Source organism: Manacus candei, unplaced genomic scaffold (assembly GCF_025592945.1).
Source record: "Manacus candei isolate 608988 ecotype Guabito, Panama unplaced genomic scaffold, ASM2559294v1 h1tg000015l, whole genome shotgun sequence".
NCBI lineage: Eukaryota > Metazoa > Chordata > Aves > Passeriformes > Pipridae > Manacus > Manacus candei.
In genome coordinates, this window is record NW_026138063.1 from 2856629 (window position 1) to 2874637 (window position 18009).

Below are 18009 nucleotides of genomic sequence, written 5' to 3' on the forward strand. Positions count from 1 at the left end.
TCAAACTGACAGAGAGAAGGTTTAGATTGGATATTTGGAGGAAGTTCTTTGCTGTGAGGATGTGAGGCCCCGGCACAGGTTGCCCAGAGAAGCTGTGGCTGCCCCTGGATCCCTGGAAGTGTCCAAGGCCAGGTTGGAGCAACCTGGGCTAGTGGAAGGTGTCCCTGCCCATGGCAGGGGGTGGAACTGGATGGTCTTTAAGGTCCCTTCCAACCCAGGCCATTCTGTGATTCTATGCATAAAAGCAGCCTGCTGGTTTCAGTTCATACTTCTGTGCCTTTTGGATGACTTGGTTTTTTTCCTTTTATTTTTTGCTTTCCCCTTGACAGCAGTGGGAGTTATTCCTGCCTGCACTGTGTCATTGTGGTCACTCTCATTTCCAGTACCCCTAGTGCAACAACAAACCCAGAAATTAATCCTTCTGGGGGCCCTACGAGGAGCAGAAGAGGACTGCAGGCTTCTCTTTTCTTTATTTACACTAAATTTTTAAGTGTATCTTCTCTTTTAGATGTGATTAGTTGAAGTACTTTACAGTTGTTACTGATCTCACTTTTTTTTTATCAGAGCATTTGCCCATGGGCATAAACAGAGTGGAGTAGGGCTTTCATTTCAAGATTCAAGGACCTTTTGTATCTAAAAGCAAGCTGACTCCTTTTACCCATTAGTCTATCACATTATTTGGTCTCTCAGATGCACTTTTTCCTTCTTTTCCATTTCTTAGGACTTGCAACAGTTAGCAGGAGTTGCAGGGTGAGCGTTAAGAATGCTGTGTCAAAGGGGCACGAAATGCTTTGTAGTCCTCAGATAGAGCTGCTTTCCAACTGGTTTATTTTCTGTAGAGGTTTAAAGTAAAGAGAGGAGAGGGCAGAGAAAGGATAGTGGCAATGAGGATAAATCCTCAGTAACTCTGAGGATTAGAACTGATTACAATCCTCAGGAACTCTGGTTGTGGCTTCCTCAGAAGTTCTAATCCCGCTGACAGACCAAGAGGGCACTGAAGGAGGAGGGTGAGGAGCAGCAAAGTTTCCCTGGGCTTCTCAGGCAGAGAAACAATCCCACTTTGACCAGGAAGTTGAGTGAATTTACAGCTCCTTTGGCCCTTCAGATTTGTCTGCTTGGAGCTTGATCCGTGGGGGTTTGAAGTTGAAACGAAGACATCCAAGGACAGTCAGTCCTTGCTGGTCCTGTCTGGTAGCAAACTTATTGCCTGGCATGCCAGATAAAGAATCTGGTGTCCAGTGATTAATATTCCATCAGTTATCCTGGTATTAATTCTTTCACAGGTTTCAGGGCAAATCCATCCTTGGATGAGTATCAGAGTATTCCTAATTTTCTTCCTTCCCAGCTCCTCCTTGCTACAAATCAAGAGAGCCAAAGAGCTTAGCATGTATTTTTTTTATTATAATCTCTTATCACACAGCTGGGTGCAGGTTTGGATTTCCTCTGTCTGTCCATTTTCTCTCCATGTTTCTTCATTTTAAATTCATCATTGAACATAGGTTTTAGAAACGCTAAGCCTAAGGACACTAGAAAAGAAAAAAGATGTTCCAGCCATATTTTGCATACAAATGGACAAAGCCATCAGTACATCCCCTTCTTTTATGTGCTGGATTATTTTTCAGGGTTTTTTTTTTACCGTCAACAGCTAAGGCATCTGGCTTTTTTTTCCAGGAAAAGGAAGGTTTGGACTGTCACTGTACTTCTTACCTTCTAAAAATCCTGACTAAAAGCTAAGCTAGTCTGGCTTTTAAGAGGAGGCAGAATTGAGCTCAGCTTGTAAGGAAAATTGATAGCAAATATCTGCTCTAAGTTTCATACAACTGTGGTGCAGTGCCCAAAATATTCCTTCTTTAAATGTGCAGGTAATCCTTAGAACACTGCAGTAATCTGAAGGCTGAGCAAAAATCACCTCTTCCCTTCTTTTGTGTTTGGGCCAGATGGATTAGACTCTTTGACCCAAATAATCTCTTTCCTCAAATTTATTTAACTGCCCTCTGAATGCTTTGAGAAATCCCAAGGAATAGTGAATGTTTTCATATTTCCAGTGATTCCCATTGCAGGTGAAAGAGGATAATTGAGGATTTGTACCTCACCTGCTGGGTCAGCACACTCGTGTTTCTACTTCATTTTAGGGTGAAGGTGCTGTGTGTGTGTTTAAGTTTTGCAACACTCCCACCTCAATAGTTCTTTTCTCCCTTTCAGTGCTCTCAGAAACCAACCCTATGATTACCCAGTGCTGAAATACAGCGCATTCCTCTTATTTTGATTGTGCTGTCTGTCATTTTGATGGACTTAAGAGATTGACTGTGTGATGAACACAAACCATGGTGTATTTATTCCATGGATGTGGTGACAGGGCTTGTGTGCTGTCAATCCCAACACTTGTATTCGTGGCTTTCATGTCATGTGAGGGCTCCTTCCTCTGCCTCATCCTGCTCCAGGTCCTCCTCGGGGCTCTCCATCCCCATTTCCCTCCTGCTTGTGGTGAGGGAGATGAGCAGGAGCTGCACCCGAGGCTGAGCGGGCAGAGAAAAACAAAACGTTGCTCAACACTCAGAAAATTCAGCCCCTTCCAGGAATTTTTGGATAATTCAGCTGGGCCCTTCGTTTTTCAAAGCCAGCCAAGTGATTATTTCTTCTGTTGGTTTCCCCAGGAGTGGGTAAAGGTCAGGGCATGTAAAAATTACTGAATGCAGTGGAAATCACTCCTGTTTCTTTGAAATCCGAGGAGATTCAGACTATCAACGTATTTTAAGGGCAGCAGAAGATGAGTTTTGAGCAATTAGGATGTGAGGAGTCTGATATGTTTTTCTTCATATTCAAGAAGAGCAAAATGTAGGTGAGTTCTTGCTGGGAACTGGAGCAAAAGGCAGCAGGAGAAACATGGATTTCCTCCTGGAAGTTTAGTTCTGAGAGAGGCAGGTAGGCAAGACAAGCTCTGAGGGTAAAAATAAAACTCAGGTGATTTGCATGAGTCTTCAGGGTTTATTTTAAATGCACCTATTGATTTTTTTTTCCCCCCAAAAAAAGACATGAAATATTTGATTTCTGCAGTGAAACCTGCTAATTCCTGCCTAAAACAGTCAGGCTGGCACAGAGGTGACACTTTGCAGTGTATCCTGGAACTTTTAGTAGGGAAGCACATCCTTCTTTCAGTGCACAACTGGCTCAAACTGCAGTGCTTCTAAATTGGTGCATGTGAAGTATATATATATATAAATATATATTTGGTTTTTTTCCCCCTCAGAAAAATCTATCCCCAAGACGGCAAAAATATAATTAGAGAACCACCATTGCTTTAAAATATTTAAAATAACCAACGTCTGTGAGTGTTAAGGGATGATCACATTTTATTTACCCCAGTATGTTGACTTTTGGACACTGTTAGGATGTTGGTGTTCTCAGCTCAACTACTGCAAGTACTGGGGTAAGAACCAATTTTCACCCAAGATCAAATTTCAGAGAGGTGAGTGATCATTTGATGTCAGGAATTTTTCCTCCAGAATGTTCCTTGTTTCTTGTTTTCCACAAAGGAGGCTCTGCGTGAGACGCTGTGTTAAAAAATAGCAGCGTGGGAATGGAAAAAAATTAATAATCATTTATATATGTGGGCAAAATATGATCCATATATATGTGGGGGCAAAATAAACTTCCACATTAAGCTGCTCAGGTGAAGTAACAACAATTTGAAGCACTGACACAAAACAATTACCCCAAAACCTGATATGAATTTGTGGAAGAGGGCAGCTGAAAAAAAAACCTTGAGATGGAGATATTTCACCTCAATTCCTCCAGAGAGGCTCAAGGGCAGAAAGAACAGGTAACTAAGAGTATCTTTTGCATATAAATAATTTCCCATTCTGCATAGAATTGAGATAGTAGGAAGGAGGGAATTGAAAAGGTGGCACTTGTGTAAAGATACTGTGTTTCCTTGAAGTGGGATGTTATACATCATCCTGAGCCCTGTGGTGGAAAAGCCAAACATACATTGCTGGAAGTGTAAGTAGAAAAGGCATTAAGCTGATAAAGAGACTGTGTTAAATGTCAGGGAGGAAACTCATAGCGCTTATGGCATATGTAAAAATAAAAAAAGTCCTCTCTATTACCCACGAAAAAATAGGAAAAGTTACTATTAATGAGAAAGGCTGTATTGTTACTGGATAATAAAAATAAATCAGGACTGTGAGGCACAAGTTTCTTTGTAGGTGCACCAGGATTTGCTGTAAGTGCTAAGTTATGACTGTGTTATGCAGTGCAGTGTGATAGTCCACTTGTAGAGTGTTTCACACCAGTTCTTACATTTACTGTCCATTTTAGTACTTGGTCTAGTTGATTTAAAATGCAGCTTAATTTGATTTAGAATGCTGTTTAAGTTAATTAACTATTTCAGCATTAAGATTATCTCTAAGAGCCAAAACGTTACATTTGGGTGTTAATCACAGTGTAGCTACAGCTTTTTAATTTGATTTTTTGTTATTGGAGGTTCAGGACTAGTGGAGTGCCCAGCAGTGCAGAGCATTACCAAATTCTTCATTTAATCCAACCTGTAATTCCCTACAATTCATACTGAAAGCTAAATACATAACAAACCACAAGACTGGACTGGGCTTGTAATTGAAAACCAATCCCAAGACAAACATTGTTATTTACAGTTTAAAATAAAAGCTTGTGTTCAATACCATCATTCTGCTATTTTCCTGCACTATAATTTCTCCTGAAAGATTTGTTGTGCTCTATGATTTCACGTTTTATTCCCCTGGTTAGATTTTCCTCTGGGTTCTGATTAACCACACTGAGTTTGTTCTGATTTTGTTGGAGTAAATGGGAAGTTATCTCTGAATCCTGTGGTAAGAGGGATAAGCTTGAGACCTGAATTTCTTTCCCAGTGCAAGGATCAGTTTTAAAACTGTCATATTCATGATGGTGGGTGATTATGTTTTAATATTACACCAGTCAGCAACAAAACACCCCCCAAAGCTGACTTTGGTGATGCTGCTGCCAGCAAGGTTCCACCAGATCTGCTGCTCTTCCACTCCCAATTAAAAACAAGACCTGCATCCAGCCTCTGGATCTCAAAGTGTTTGTTTGAGCTGGAGCAGATGTTTGGGAATCGATGGTTTCTTTCATGGCCACGGGGCAGATCCTGCTCCTTCCCTCTGAACTCCTGCAAGGATCTCTGTGGAATTCCTTTCTGTTGAGGTGCTTTGATTGCCTCCTGTGATTCCACACAGTCGGAAACCCGGCTTACTGTAATCTTGGTTTAACAGGCTCTTCAGGCTGGTCAGGTTTCCAGCTAAGCAGCTCTTAGAAGCCTCAGTTAATGCTTTTTGTTTCCAAGCAAGATTTTGCCGTCCTTGATTGGGAGATAAATGGCTCAGATATTACTTTTTATGAGAGATTTCCCAGGTTTTCCACTCCCCGGATTTCAAAGGTGCTGCATTAGCTCATGTTATTTTATTTGCCTCTGTGTTATCTGCTTGACACAATCTCTCCCTTTCTTTCTGCTTTTGTTTAATTGTGATTTCACATCTCTTATGCCTCTGGGTTACCTGCTGGGATGTTTTTATCTAATCACAGAAGGATCTGATGGTTTTCAGAAGCACTGCTGCTCTTAAGAAATAGCTCAAAACATAACTTACTTCTTTGTCTGAGTGCATATTTACCACTCCTGGGCCCATTATTTTACTGAATAATAATCCCATCTCACAAAGACTTTAGAGCATGTTAAATTACAAAGTGCCTGTAGTTTGTGGGTGCCTGTTTAATTGTTTGCAGCTTGTTGAGATATAAAATGCCTAAATACATTTTCCTTCTGTGTTTACTCTCTGAAGGCTTACTGGGGTGAAACTACGCCTTTATTTCTTAGCTTAAAAATGAAACTTTATTTTAGACTGGAAAACTTCAAAAGAAGAGAGACTTTTGCCACTGCGTGATATCGGAGGTTTACACATTCCCAACCTCCTGGAAGCTCACTTTCTGCCTCAGACTTGCAATCAGCCTTCAAGAATACTTCTTTTTCTGTTAGTTTATCCCCCAACTTGCAGCTCAGAGGTGGATGGAGTTGTGTAGATACTTTAGGAACCGGCTCAGAGCTCTGTCAGTATTCTGAGACTTCACAAGTCCAATTTGTGCTGCTGGGCTCCTTTTCCCCTCCCGTTTGCACATCCCTGTGACTGAGGCAAAGCCCAGGAACACCCTGAGAGGCTCTTTCAGGAGCTCTGGCTTGGCATCTCTGAGAAAGCTGGTCCTGGATCCTGAGCCTTAAAAATTACAGACCTTAGTAAGCTGGTAAAACAAAGCTTTGGCTGATGTGATTTTAGGAAGCTGAACTAGATCTGTCATAGATTCCTCTCTAATTTTACAACAAGTACAATTCTGGGGGCTAATTAGCCATCAATATCTAAATGTTGTTTTAGAGGGAATGATGGAGCTGGTCCAGCAGCATCCACAGTGTACACCCCCTATTTGCCAGCAACAAACTGACAGTATTAATGTCAATTCCCAAGAAATTTTGTGGAATAACATCTACAATTCTGGGTTTAAAAGGAGACTTTGCATGTCTTTACATTTTAGTCACTCAGTGGGAGAATGGGTTGGAGGGAGCAGTCTCTTGCTGCTGTCTACCAGTATTTGGTGTGGCTCCTACAAGCCAATCTGTGCCTTAGTAAGGAGTATTTTTAGAATGGAATTTTGACTCTGCATAGTCTGTAATAAAGAGAAACAATTCCTGGTGAGGGATTCTCTGTGCCTGTGCCCATGTCTGAGTGTTCACATTCAGCGTCATCCGAAGTTCAGGAAATAATCCTTCCTTTTGACAGGCAGAATTGGAACCACAGAGGGGCATTGACTGGGACAAACACAGCAGTTGTTCAAAAACTCTCTCTCAATTATCACTGCAGTTTTGTTTGCATGAATTCTGCCTGCCTGCAAAATAGGATTTGCAAAAACTCCGAACCAGATTTTAATTCAATAGAAATCAGAGTGGAGGTAACCATGGTAGAATCACAGCTTTTTATTCCAGTAGAAAGTGTTGAAAGAGTTTCACAGCCAAGCCAAACCATTTGTTTGTTGTTTTATAGTCAAGGTTTTACAGCCTTCTTTTAGTACAAGCTGTTCATTTAAAAGAAGGGGGAAACTGGTCAGGGCATGAGCTCCAGTGGTTTTCTACTTCCCTTGAATAGGAAAGGAGCTTTATCTCCCCTTAGAAGCCTTCAGATAGTCTGACAAAAGTTACAAAATACTTTAGATTTGAGGTGAAGGACTAGAGAAATCTGTGCTACTATACTGGGAATTAATGTTGGCATTGCTCTTCCTCTTGTTGTATCCTCCCAAAATAATAAGATAATAAGATGTTTCCTGAAAGGAGAGTCCACTGAGCTGCCATGAGTTTGAGTTTGAATGAGTTTGGGTCTGCCGAGTTTGAATGCTGTGGGGACCCACCAGAGATAAATTTACAATTTATTTGTAAATTCACTTCCCAGTCCTGTTGACTCTGAGGAAAAAGCCTGAAGTTCAACTCCTAGAAAATGTTTACCCCTGGATCCCATTTGGGATGTGAGGAGCAGTCAGTGAAAGGCAGTTCAGGTGCCAGCACTGTTAAATGAAGTAGGAGCAGGTGGGATCACATTTCTTCATTTCTTTATAGCTTTGGTCAAACAATCCATTAGGATTTGTGCCTCACAGGCTCCACAGGAGTGAGCTGGGGATGTCCTGGGCAGAGAGATGTTGGTGGGAACTTTCTGCCCTGGCTCTTGAGTTAAAAAGAGCATCTGGGAACTCCTTTTCAGTGACCACATTTTGCATAAATGCCTGGGCTGAGATAAATGTTTGAGATACTTGGGGATTACTGGGTGTGAGGAACAGGGCCAACCAAAGGCAAGGAACAGCTCTGGTCAGCACAGGGATTTCTGGAATAATACATCCCAAATGGAGCTTGGCCGGGCTGCTATTGCCTTTTTGGCTGTTGTGAAGGAGGAAATTTTAATCCCTTAAATCATGGTGGGGAGGTTGGAACGAGATGATATTTTAGGTCCCTTCCAAACCATTCTGTGATTCTACGAAATTCAGCAGCTCATTTTTAAGATGCTTCTCAGACTCCATCAGTCATTCCTGTTCAGTAGTGTTTGCATCACTCTTCACTCTCTTTTTTCACACATTTTTTTCTGGAACAAAACTGTAATTAAATGGGATTGGGGAGAGGGGTTCAGCCATGGTTTACTCAGTGCCGTTCTACAGAACAAAGTGGAGTTATTTTTTAAACTTCCATCTCTCATATTCCTGTGCTGATGCCCTTTTGGTGCTTGAAAATGTAAGATGTCCTACTTCTCGTGGTACCTCCGTTGACTTTTTATTTAGCTATGACTTATCCTGAAAATCTTCAGCATTTCTTTGTGTGGTTTTCCTGCTCAGCAATTTTCTAACATTGCAGAGAGAAAGTCCCCAAAAGTCTTGGCACTTGTGGAGGAGATTCTGCTTTAGAGTCCTGAGCTGCAGGGTAGGGGAAAGCTTCCAAATAATCCAACATATCAATGCTTTCAGTTATTAAATCTGAATTCCTGGGATGTGTCTCGAATCCCAATATAATCAACTTGCACGTGTGATTATTATTATTTTGTAACAGTAATTAAGAACAGGCATAGCAGAAGTGTTTCAGATTCATGGAATTTGCCAAAGAAAATTTAATTTTGGTGCTCTTACCACACTACTAAAGCTCCATGATTTTAGGTGTTGACTTTCAGTTTTCATCTACCAGCTTGTTTCATGCTAAAAACCTCCTTTTGGGGGCTAATTACACCCTTGTTTATATGTTTTTTAAGAAAAGCACAACTGGAATGACTTTCACCTGCTTCTTCTGATCTGTTGAAGGGCAGTGGAGTTGAGAATGATAATGGCACATACAGGCAGCAACAGGGAAAGGGAGGGATTGATGGACAGCACTAAGTGTGGCAGAGGAGCCCATGGAATAAACAGGAATTATCAAAGTCCTCTCTGAATTCTTCTGAGTCTGCACTGCTCCCTCATGTGCTAATCAGACTTAAAATTTGGGGCATCATTCCTTTGTAGCACCTTTGGTCTTCACTGACTGAACAGTATCAGACTGATAACTGGAAAAGTGATTTTTTTTGGGGGGCAAATCATGGGGTTGAAGGAAAATATGTGTAGAATTTTGCTTGTTATTCTTCTTTGCTCATCAACAAAGCACCAAAGTTTCAGGAAATTATATCTACAACAATAATAAGCTTAAAAAAAGGGATAATAAAAAGTATCAGGTGTTGGCAGTGTGTTGTGAAAGCAGCTGGCTGGTCCTAAATCTAATTCCTGGGGTTTTATGGTGGGCAGTAAAGAGGAGAGCAGACAGCACTTACCCACCGAGCTGGAATTAAATCCAGATTTGTTTCAGCAGGGCATTAATGGGGTTCCTGCAAGAGAGAATCTCTGCCTTTGGGTCTGTTACTGGGTGGCAAATCATCTGGACGGGGAGTTTTTTGAGCTGTGACAATATGTTGCAACTCAGATTTTCCCAAATTAAATTCATTATGCCCATTAACTGGTTTTCATGTGAGATGTACTGTCAATTATCTTTTTTTTGTGTGTGTGTGAAGCCTTTTACAGTAACTAAAGGGGCTTTCTTTGCCTTTTTTCCTCATGTCTGTGTGGTTCACGTGCCTGTGCTATAATTCCTCATTATTAAATGAAAAAGTCCAGGTAGCTTTGCTGAGTTTCCCCTCTGGAAAATACATTTTGAAAGGTCAGTTCCTCACTCCTCTGTAAAGATATTAGACAGAATTTTGAACCAGTAGTATCTATTCACCAAAAAAAAAGGGAGGGGAGAGCTAGCAGCGTTGTGTCACATTATGAGCTTGCTGCTTCCTGAAAAAGGTGTTTTAAATTCCTTAGTTATGGCTTTCCATAGAGTAAAACACATTTACAGCTGTTCAGAATGTTTTCTAAAAGTGCAAAGGATTTAAGGAGAATATTCTGTACTGGCCCTGCCCAGCCCCAGAGGACCCCAAAGCACAGGTTTCTGGGTTCCCTGACTGACCACGTTGTACTGGGTATTTTCTGACCTTCTGCATAATTTTCTGTTGTTAAATTGCTTAATTTCAATATATTTTCTATATATTTGGGCGCTTTCTTTATAGAAACTTTATAGTTTAGCAGGTGGATTCTTTAGCACGGTGGTCGTGTGGCATGAGGAGCAAACAGGAAAGGTTTGATCATAGAACTCAGTGAAATTCTTTGTGCATTTCTGAGCTATTTACTCATATTTGGGCTAAATTGAAGCCAACTTTGCCCCTCAGCAGCTGGTCATGTCCATTTTTAGCTTTGACCTTCTTTAAGGTAGAATTATTTGAATTGCTACACCAATATACTTCCAATCCAGTTAATGACATGAGCATCTCTAATCGTTGCTGTATTTTTGTCCTCGCTCTTCCCAGTTTTTAAACCTCTGAAAATAGCTCAGGAAAAATTCCCAGGAGCCAGGAGAGAACACTAAAATGGTGTATATACTGTAAAATATATGGGTCCTACAATAACAGGAGGTAAGATGGGTGTAACACTGATAAATAATAACAGAGGGATCAGTTGGTCATTTTTAGCTGGGATCCCATTTTAATCAATCATCTTAATTTGGTACCTGGAATCCAAAGAAAACTGGGGATGGAAAAACAGAAGTGGAAACTTAATCACAGTATTATTTTAGGAAACAGGATTAGCAGGGATGCAGAGATGTGTATCCTCACAGGGATAACTGAAAAGCATTTATTTCATCCCATCAGGGAGACTGATCATGGCAAAATAATTAAAAAATTTAAAATACAGACCAAATGTACATTAATTTATTACTTTATGCAGATGGTCAAAAAAAATCTTAGTTTTCTTTCTTAATTTTTTGGTCAGTGCCTAATTTGGGTTATCTGAATATGCTTTAAATGAACAGAATAGTGAAATCCATCTTTTCTGATCACTGTTTCAGATTTCTGCCATGGAAGGAGACCATTTCTTGATCCTGAACCAGAAAGTCCCTTGGAAAAAGTAAGTGGATTTATAATCAAAGACAACAGTTAAATTCAGATGTTATGAAAATATTAATGACATTTTAATGTCTTAATATCTAGTAAGAAAGTAGTTATGGAAGATAAAATAGCCTGTTACTTTCCTTTCCTCTACTGCAGATATACCACAAGTGTGTAAATAAGTTTATTTTAACAGTAATGCACTGTTTATCTTTTTTTCAGAAAGGGTTGTTTTAAGAATTTCTACCTGATTAATAAGGTTGTGGTCTCTTACCATTTCAAAATCTACAATTATTTCTAACAGAACTCTCTGCCATTCTTAGAAATAAGACATTTATAAATGCCCATATTTGGGATGATTTAGCAGAAATGCTTGCCTGGTGTGCTTTCTTATGCCCTGAACATCTGGCCTGATGTTCAGGCCCATCGGTTCTTTAATTCCAGTGTGTGTTTGTGAGACTTAGAGAGGAGGAAACTTCATCTGGATTTTCGTGCCAGTCATTTCAACCCCCTGGCCTTGGATGGGGGATGATTAGTGATAGACGAAAAAGATAATCTTGTATTAATAAAAATTGGGGTGGTTTTTAGGGACTGTTGTGTCACTGGAATGTGGGATGTGACATCACTGTCACCCTTGTTTGTCCCTGTCAGTTGTGAAGCCACCATGGACATGTCACTGCTGTTTGTGATGGCTTTGAGCTGAGACCTCCCAGTGCATTCCCAGTATTTGGTTTCTCTGGATAAGGTGGAGACCTGTGGGAATTTCTTGCCCCCAGGACACGCCGTGTCTGTGCAGAAGCAGCAAAGTGAAGTTTCTGTTTGGAAATCTGATAAATGGGTGAGCAGATGGCGGTTTGTACGTGTGATGAACTGATTTGAAGTGATTAAGACAAGTGTAAAATTGGATTTTGAGCATCTTAAAAAGTGCATGGCTCACTTACTTTAGATTTCATGCAAAATAACAGTAAGTTCTGTGACAATTTGGAAATTTGGCTGAAGGAAAGCTGTTAATAATCCTGGTGCTGTCTTACTTCTTGAGGGATGGAAGTGGTACAGCCTCCTGTGGTGGCAAAAGCAAGGACTTACCAAAGGGTATTAGAACTTTTACCCAACTGGAAACAGGAGTTAAAAAGGAACTTTCCTACTATTTATTGTTTAAAATTTTACTTCTAGTGTTATGTGAAAAACTAAATCATTTAAAGTGTTAGTTCTGGTTTTATGTGAAAAAATAGTACACAGAACGAGGATTCAGTCTGCTCTATAATTCATAATTTTAAAGGTTAATTATTGTATATAAATATGACAATTTCATACCTATGTGATTACAGGGGAAGCAATGGGTGGATTTGCAGTATTTAGTCCAGTTTATTTTTTGGTTTTAGCATTACTTTTCTAACTCTCTGGACTTCTGAATTCATTTTGAGTGGCCTGTTGAGAACTTCAGCTGTTCACACCCATCACAACTTGCCTAAAGGATTGCTGTTTAATTAGGATTGAATTAAATGACACAAACCAGCCTCAACTCCTAAATATCACCATTTTTAATCCTTCAAGCCACTCTTATCAGGCTTAGAAAGGACTAGATGCACCTGCAGATCATTCACCTGTACCGGCACTTAAAATTCTGCCTCACGAGTGGCAGCGATTGCATATTCACCTCAGATCTGCTCCTGTATATTCATGATGGCTCCTCTCTGAACAAACAGTTCCAGCAGGATATTATCAAGGGGAATGCTGAAATAATATTGCACAGTCAACACAGATCTTAACTTGACCTTTTTTTCCCCAGCCCAGAAATATAAATGTAGCCGGTCTGCGGCTCGGAAAGTAAATTAGGCAAAGCAGGGAAACCTGCTGTTGGTACAAGTTTTCTGCTAATAATTTTCTAGTCTAAACAATCTCCTGTGATCCAGAACTCCCACTCCCATCTGCAGGCCAGCCTGTGTGCCACACAGCTTCCCAGTTTAGGAACGGGACAGCCCATGCTTGAGGCTCTGAGAATCTCAGCGGAGCTGCTCGGGGGACGTGGGCTTGGAGCTGAAGGGCTGCTGATGGAATCTGACCCTCCAAACTCTCTCAGAATTCCCAGAATTCAGTCACTAGGGACTGGATCTTCATTTTAATTGTGCAGTTAAAGCCCACCGTTCTAGTCTTTATAATACAAAGTGTAGAAATTCGGGGTTTTTTCAGTTTTTGGTGGTAATCACATTACAGTTATCTGAATTAAAACATGGAAATGCTGATTGGAAGGGACCTCTGAGTCAACCTCTGCTGCCTGAACACTCCTTAAACCAGCACAAGGTCAGGTCAGACCTCGTCTAGTTGAATCTTGAAAACCTCCAAGGATGGGGATGAGTTGCCAGGCAGCATTTCTACACTAACAAGCCAAAAAAACCCACAAAAACCTCCAAACAAACTAAAAAGTGCTGCACAAATGTCTCAGTTAAGACATATTTTCACTTTCTATTTAAACTGCTATCTGTGGCCTTTGAAGGAACGTAGTGAAAGGGAAACTGGCAGGTTTTACATAAATAAATACATTAAATCTTGTCTCTAAAATTCTGAAGAAACAAACAGATGACGAAATTAGTGTAGCCTGAAGTGCCAGGAAATGAAATAATGGTAAAATACACATATTTGAGAAAAAGATCTAATTTCATTGTGCTGCCATCCCAGCAAAGGCAAAATAGAATTAAACTAATGATCATTTGGAACATGTTATTGTACATTTTGCTTATACAAATGGTGTTGACTGTGTGTTACACAACATTTACCTTATTCACAAATGGGAATTTTTAATAGAATGTTTTTATTTGGAGAAGATATTTGCATATGCACTCATAATTTTTTTTTTTCTTCTGGAAGATAAATTATTCTCTTTAATACACAGGAGAAATAAGCTGCCTTCCCACCAGCTTCCATAGAAATGTAGTTCAAAACTCCTTATGATGTAGAGGGAGATTTGCAGCTCCACAAAAAATAAGAGGCTGTGATTTTTTTTTTCCTTTCTTTAAAGCAGTTCTCTTTTTTTTTCTTTGCTTTTCTTACCTGTAACTTTATTTTTTGAAAGTGCACTAATTTGGTTTCAAGGAGAAAGTGTAGTAAACAGATGGAAAAAAAGTATTGGTATCTTTTGCCACCACTAAGCATCTTGCAACCAGGAAATATTTATACTTGTAAATAAGAGAACATTTAAAAAATTCTCTTTTGAAAACCAGGAAATGATTCTTAAATATGGGGAAAAAAATACCTTTGTAATGAGATGTATCTGTGCATGTTGCATGGGATATTAGACACTAATTTATACAGCCCAAAGTGTGTTCACCTATTTTCAGTTTATGAGTACAGATATACTGGGAACAAAACTCTACCTTCTGAGAAGATAAGTGCTTTTTAGAGATCTCTGGGGTCTCTGGGGTTTTAATTAGGGATTTTTATAGCTTTTGTATACGAGCTTCTAAGACCTTTTTACTTCAAAATAAAATTCAGATTTTTTTTGTGTCCTCCCTTGATCAATTTTAAGGCCAACAATAAAGGTGGAAGGAACCCGTTTCTAAATATTAATGAGTGCCTTTCTAAAAGGAGAAGGAACCTTCAGCAGTGTGTACGAGTAGTACCTTTAAAGGGATATTTTATAAATATTTATATAAATAGATAAATTATAAATATTTATATATTTATATAATATATTATATTTATATATTATATTTATGTATTATATTTATAAATATATTATATTATAAATATAAAATATATAAATATTTATATATTTTATAAATATATAAATAGTTCTAGAGCATTTGTAATTAAAGGAATCATTTAATTATGCTCCCAGATTTAGGCATTGACTGGTGAACGCTGCGTTTTGGGACAAGCTGTTCCGTGCAGGTCTTAGGATAGGAGTGATGTGCATTTATATCTATATATCCTGCTAAAATCTGGCCTGGTTTTTGTGCTGTTGATGGAATTGTTTTGGGTTCTTCTTGCTGAGGTGGTGATGGGTTTTAAAAAAAATGAATCTGCATAAGAACCTTGGCATTTAAGCCCTTTAAGTATAAATGAAGACACAACTTGCTCACTGAATGGTTCCAGCAGCCTCCTGAGCCTCATCCGTCGTGGAGCAGCCCAGGCCCAGACTGGAACAGGGAGATGTAAATGTGTCAATATGTGAACAGTGGTTTATGGGAAGGGTTCGTGCTCTCCTGCCCTTCCCACCCAGGGCACACTGGGATGTGCCTCTGGCTTGGGAATGCTCATCTGCACTGGCAGCCCGGAGAGACAAGTGTGCCCTGGGCTCATCCCACAGCAAGGGCAGAGGTGAGGGGGGAGTTCTGCCCCTCTGCCCCCTCAGGTGAGACCCCCCCTGCAGAGCTGCCTCCAGCCCTGGGCTCCAGCAGTAGAAGGACGTGGAGCTGTTGGAGAGAGTCCAGAGGAGGCCCTGGAGATGCTCCGAGGGCTGGAGCCCCTCTGCTCTGGAGCCAGGCTGGGAGAGCTGGGGGGGTCACCTGGAGAAGAGAAGGTGAGACCTGAGAGCCCCTTCCAGGGCCTAAAGGGGCTCCAGGAGAGCTGGAGAGGGACTTGGGACAAGGGATAGAGAGAAAGGACAAGAAGGAATGGCTTCCCACTGCCAGAGGGCAGGGATGGATGGGGTATTGGGAAGAAACGCTTCCCTGGGAGGGTGGTGAGGCCCTGGCACAGGTTGCCCAGAGAAGCTGTGGCTGCCCCTGGATCCCTGGAAGTGTCCAAGGCCAGGTTGGACGGGGCTTGGAGCAACCTGTGCTAGTGGAAGATGTCCCTGCAGGGGGTGGAATGAGATGGGCTTTAAGGTCCCTTCCAGCCCAAACCATTCCATGATTCCATGGTCTCTCCATGAGAGCCTTCACCCACCTGAGCCCCTGGCAGCACGTGTCCCATGACACCTGCAGGGTCTGCCTCCAGTGCTCCCCTCTGGGGACCAGGAGCCCCTCAGTGTCACACAGGCTGTGGAGGAGCCCCCTGTGCCACCCAGTGCCCACCTCTCCCGGACCCCCTGGGTGCTGGGGCAAAGGGGACCCGAATTGTCCCAGGTGGGGTGACTTTAACTCTCCTGAGTTTCAGTGGGTGCCCGTTTACATCCAGTCAGAGCTGAGGGCGATACATTGGGTTAAGCAGCTTGATAAGGGTTGAAATTCAATGTCTCAGGGTATCATTATGTGCCACTGGAAGCTCTTTCCGGAGATGGAAGTGGAATGACGAGAGCTGGATTAGGTCATGTGCTAAATGACAGGTGAGTTTAATGGGTTCTGACTGACACAAGCAGAGCTGACACATCAGGGCTGCCTTTCTCAGCTCTGCACTTGATCTGATTATAGGCAAGAGATTATAAATTCTTTCTTTGCAGAGAAGTGGCTTCAGGAGGTTGAAACCGTTAAAAGTGGTCTCCATCAAAGGCTTTAAGTGTTCAGGGCAACGCAGCCACCCTTGTGTTTCCAGAGTAATTACAAAGCTAAAAACATATCAACAACCCTGCCCTTCACGCTGAGAATTCTTCTTATTACAAAGGCAAATAGTCAAAAGGAATAAAGAAAAATGAAAGGGGAAAAATTGGCTGTATTCCCAGATAACTGGAACTTCCAGAAACTGCCCAGCACTGACAGAAACTCCAACAACCAGAGCAGGGTGTGAGGAGGAGCAAGGCCTGAAGGACAGAAGAGAGAATAAAGCAAATGGGCACCTCATAAACAAAAATCCATTCCCTATGGATGGTGCTGAGGGCCTGGTTTGGGCTGAAAATTTCAGGGAATCACAATTAAAATGTAAATCACGAAGGGATTTGTGTAACAGGATGAGGAAGATGATTTGGAAGGTTGGGTGGAACTGTTTTGTTTTCATTGGTCTCTGAGACTGTTGGGGCACCTTTGGGTGCTACTGATAGGTACTATTTTATTGAGGAGGGCTGTTGGAAGCAAAAGGGGAGGTTGGGATGGAGGTACCTGCTCAGCCTGGATGAAACCACCCCTGGGAACTGGGTGGTCAGTGTGGTAGTAGAACCACTTGCACATGAGCTCAGAAAGGGAGGAAAACTGTGGGCAGGAGAGCTGATAAAAGGATATTCTAACCTGGAAGGGACCGCGAAGGAAATACATATTTCCAAAAAAAAAAAAATAAAAAATCCCAAGTTTAAAAAATAAAATAAAATATTTACAAGAGAGACATGGATACTTTAGTTTGATTATTCTGCTCTCTGATTTGTGGAGAAAAGGGGTGCTCAGGCAGGTCAGCACCACCTGGTGCCCTCCTGGGACCTCCTGTGACATGGTGCCAAGTGTGCTTTGCTCCCAGCCCCACACACGGGCAGCTCTGCCGTCAGCAGCTCCTTTAGAGATTAGAAAGTTCACTTTGCTACGAATTATTTATGGTGTTCAGTTTTCAGGGCTGTTCTGAAGTGCTGCCTTCAGCTGGGGCTCAGATGATAACTCTGTCAAAAGCTTTCTTAGTCAGCAAAATATTAATAAATACTTGACGGCGGATCACGTAACACATATATTATAAATATCATTTATCCCTGGAAAAGAGCACAAGTCACAGTAATTGTTGACAATTTTATTCAGAAAGGCTGTTTTTGGTTTTTTTTTTCCACACTTCTGTGCATCATCTGCCAAAAGAAACCCCCCCCAGACTGGGGAAGTTTGACTCATTGTGTGACGCAACAGAAAACAGATGGCAAACCCTTCACAGATTTTAGGGTTAGGCCATGTGGGGTGGAACCCCCACAGCAAAATTCGTGGTTTTTAAAAGTCAGTGACCTCATTTTGGAAACTGGGTGTTTTTCTCGCTCTTTTCATACGTTACTTGAGGTGGTTTGGGGTGTTTTGAGGTGGATTTGAGGCGTCTGGAACTGGTTTGGGGGGGACTTGGGGGGTTTTTGAGGTGGGTTTGGAGGGGTTTGAGGTGGTTTGGGGGGATTTGAATTGGTTTAGGGGGGATTTGGGGGGTTTCGAGGTGGTTTGGG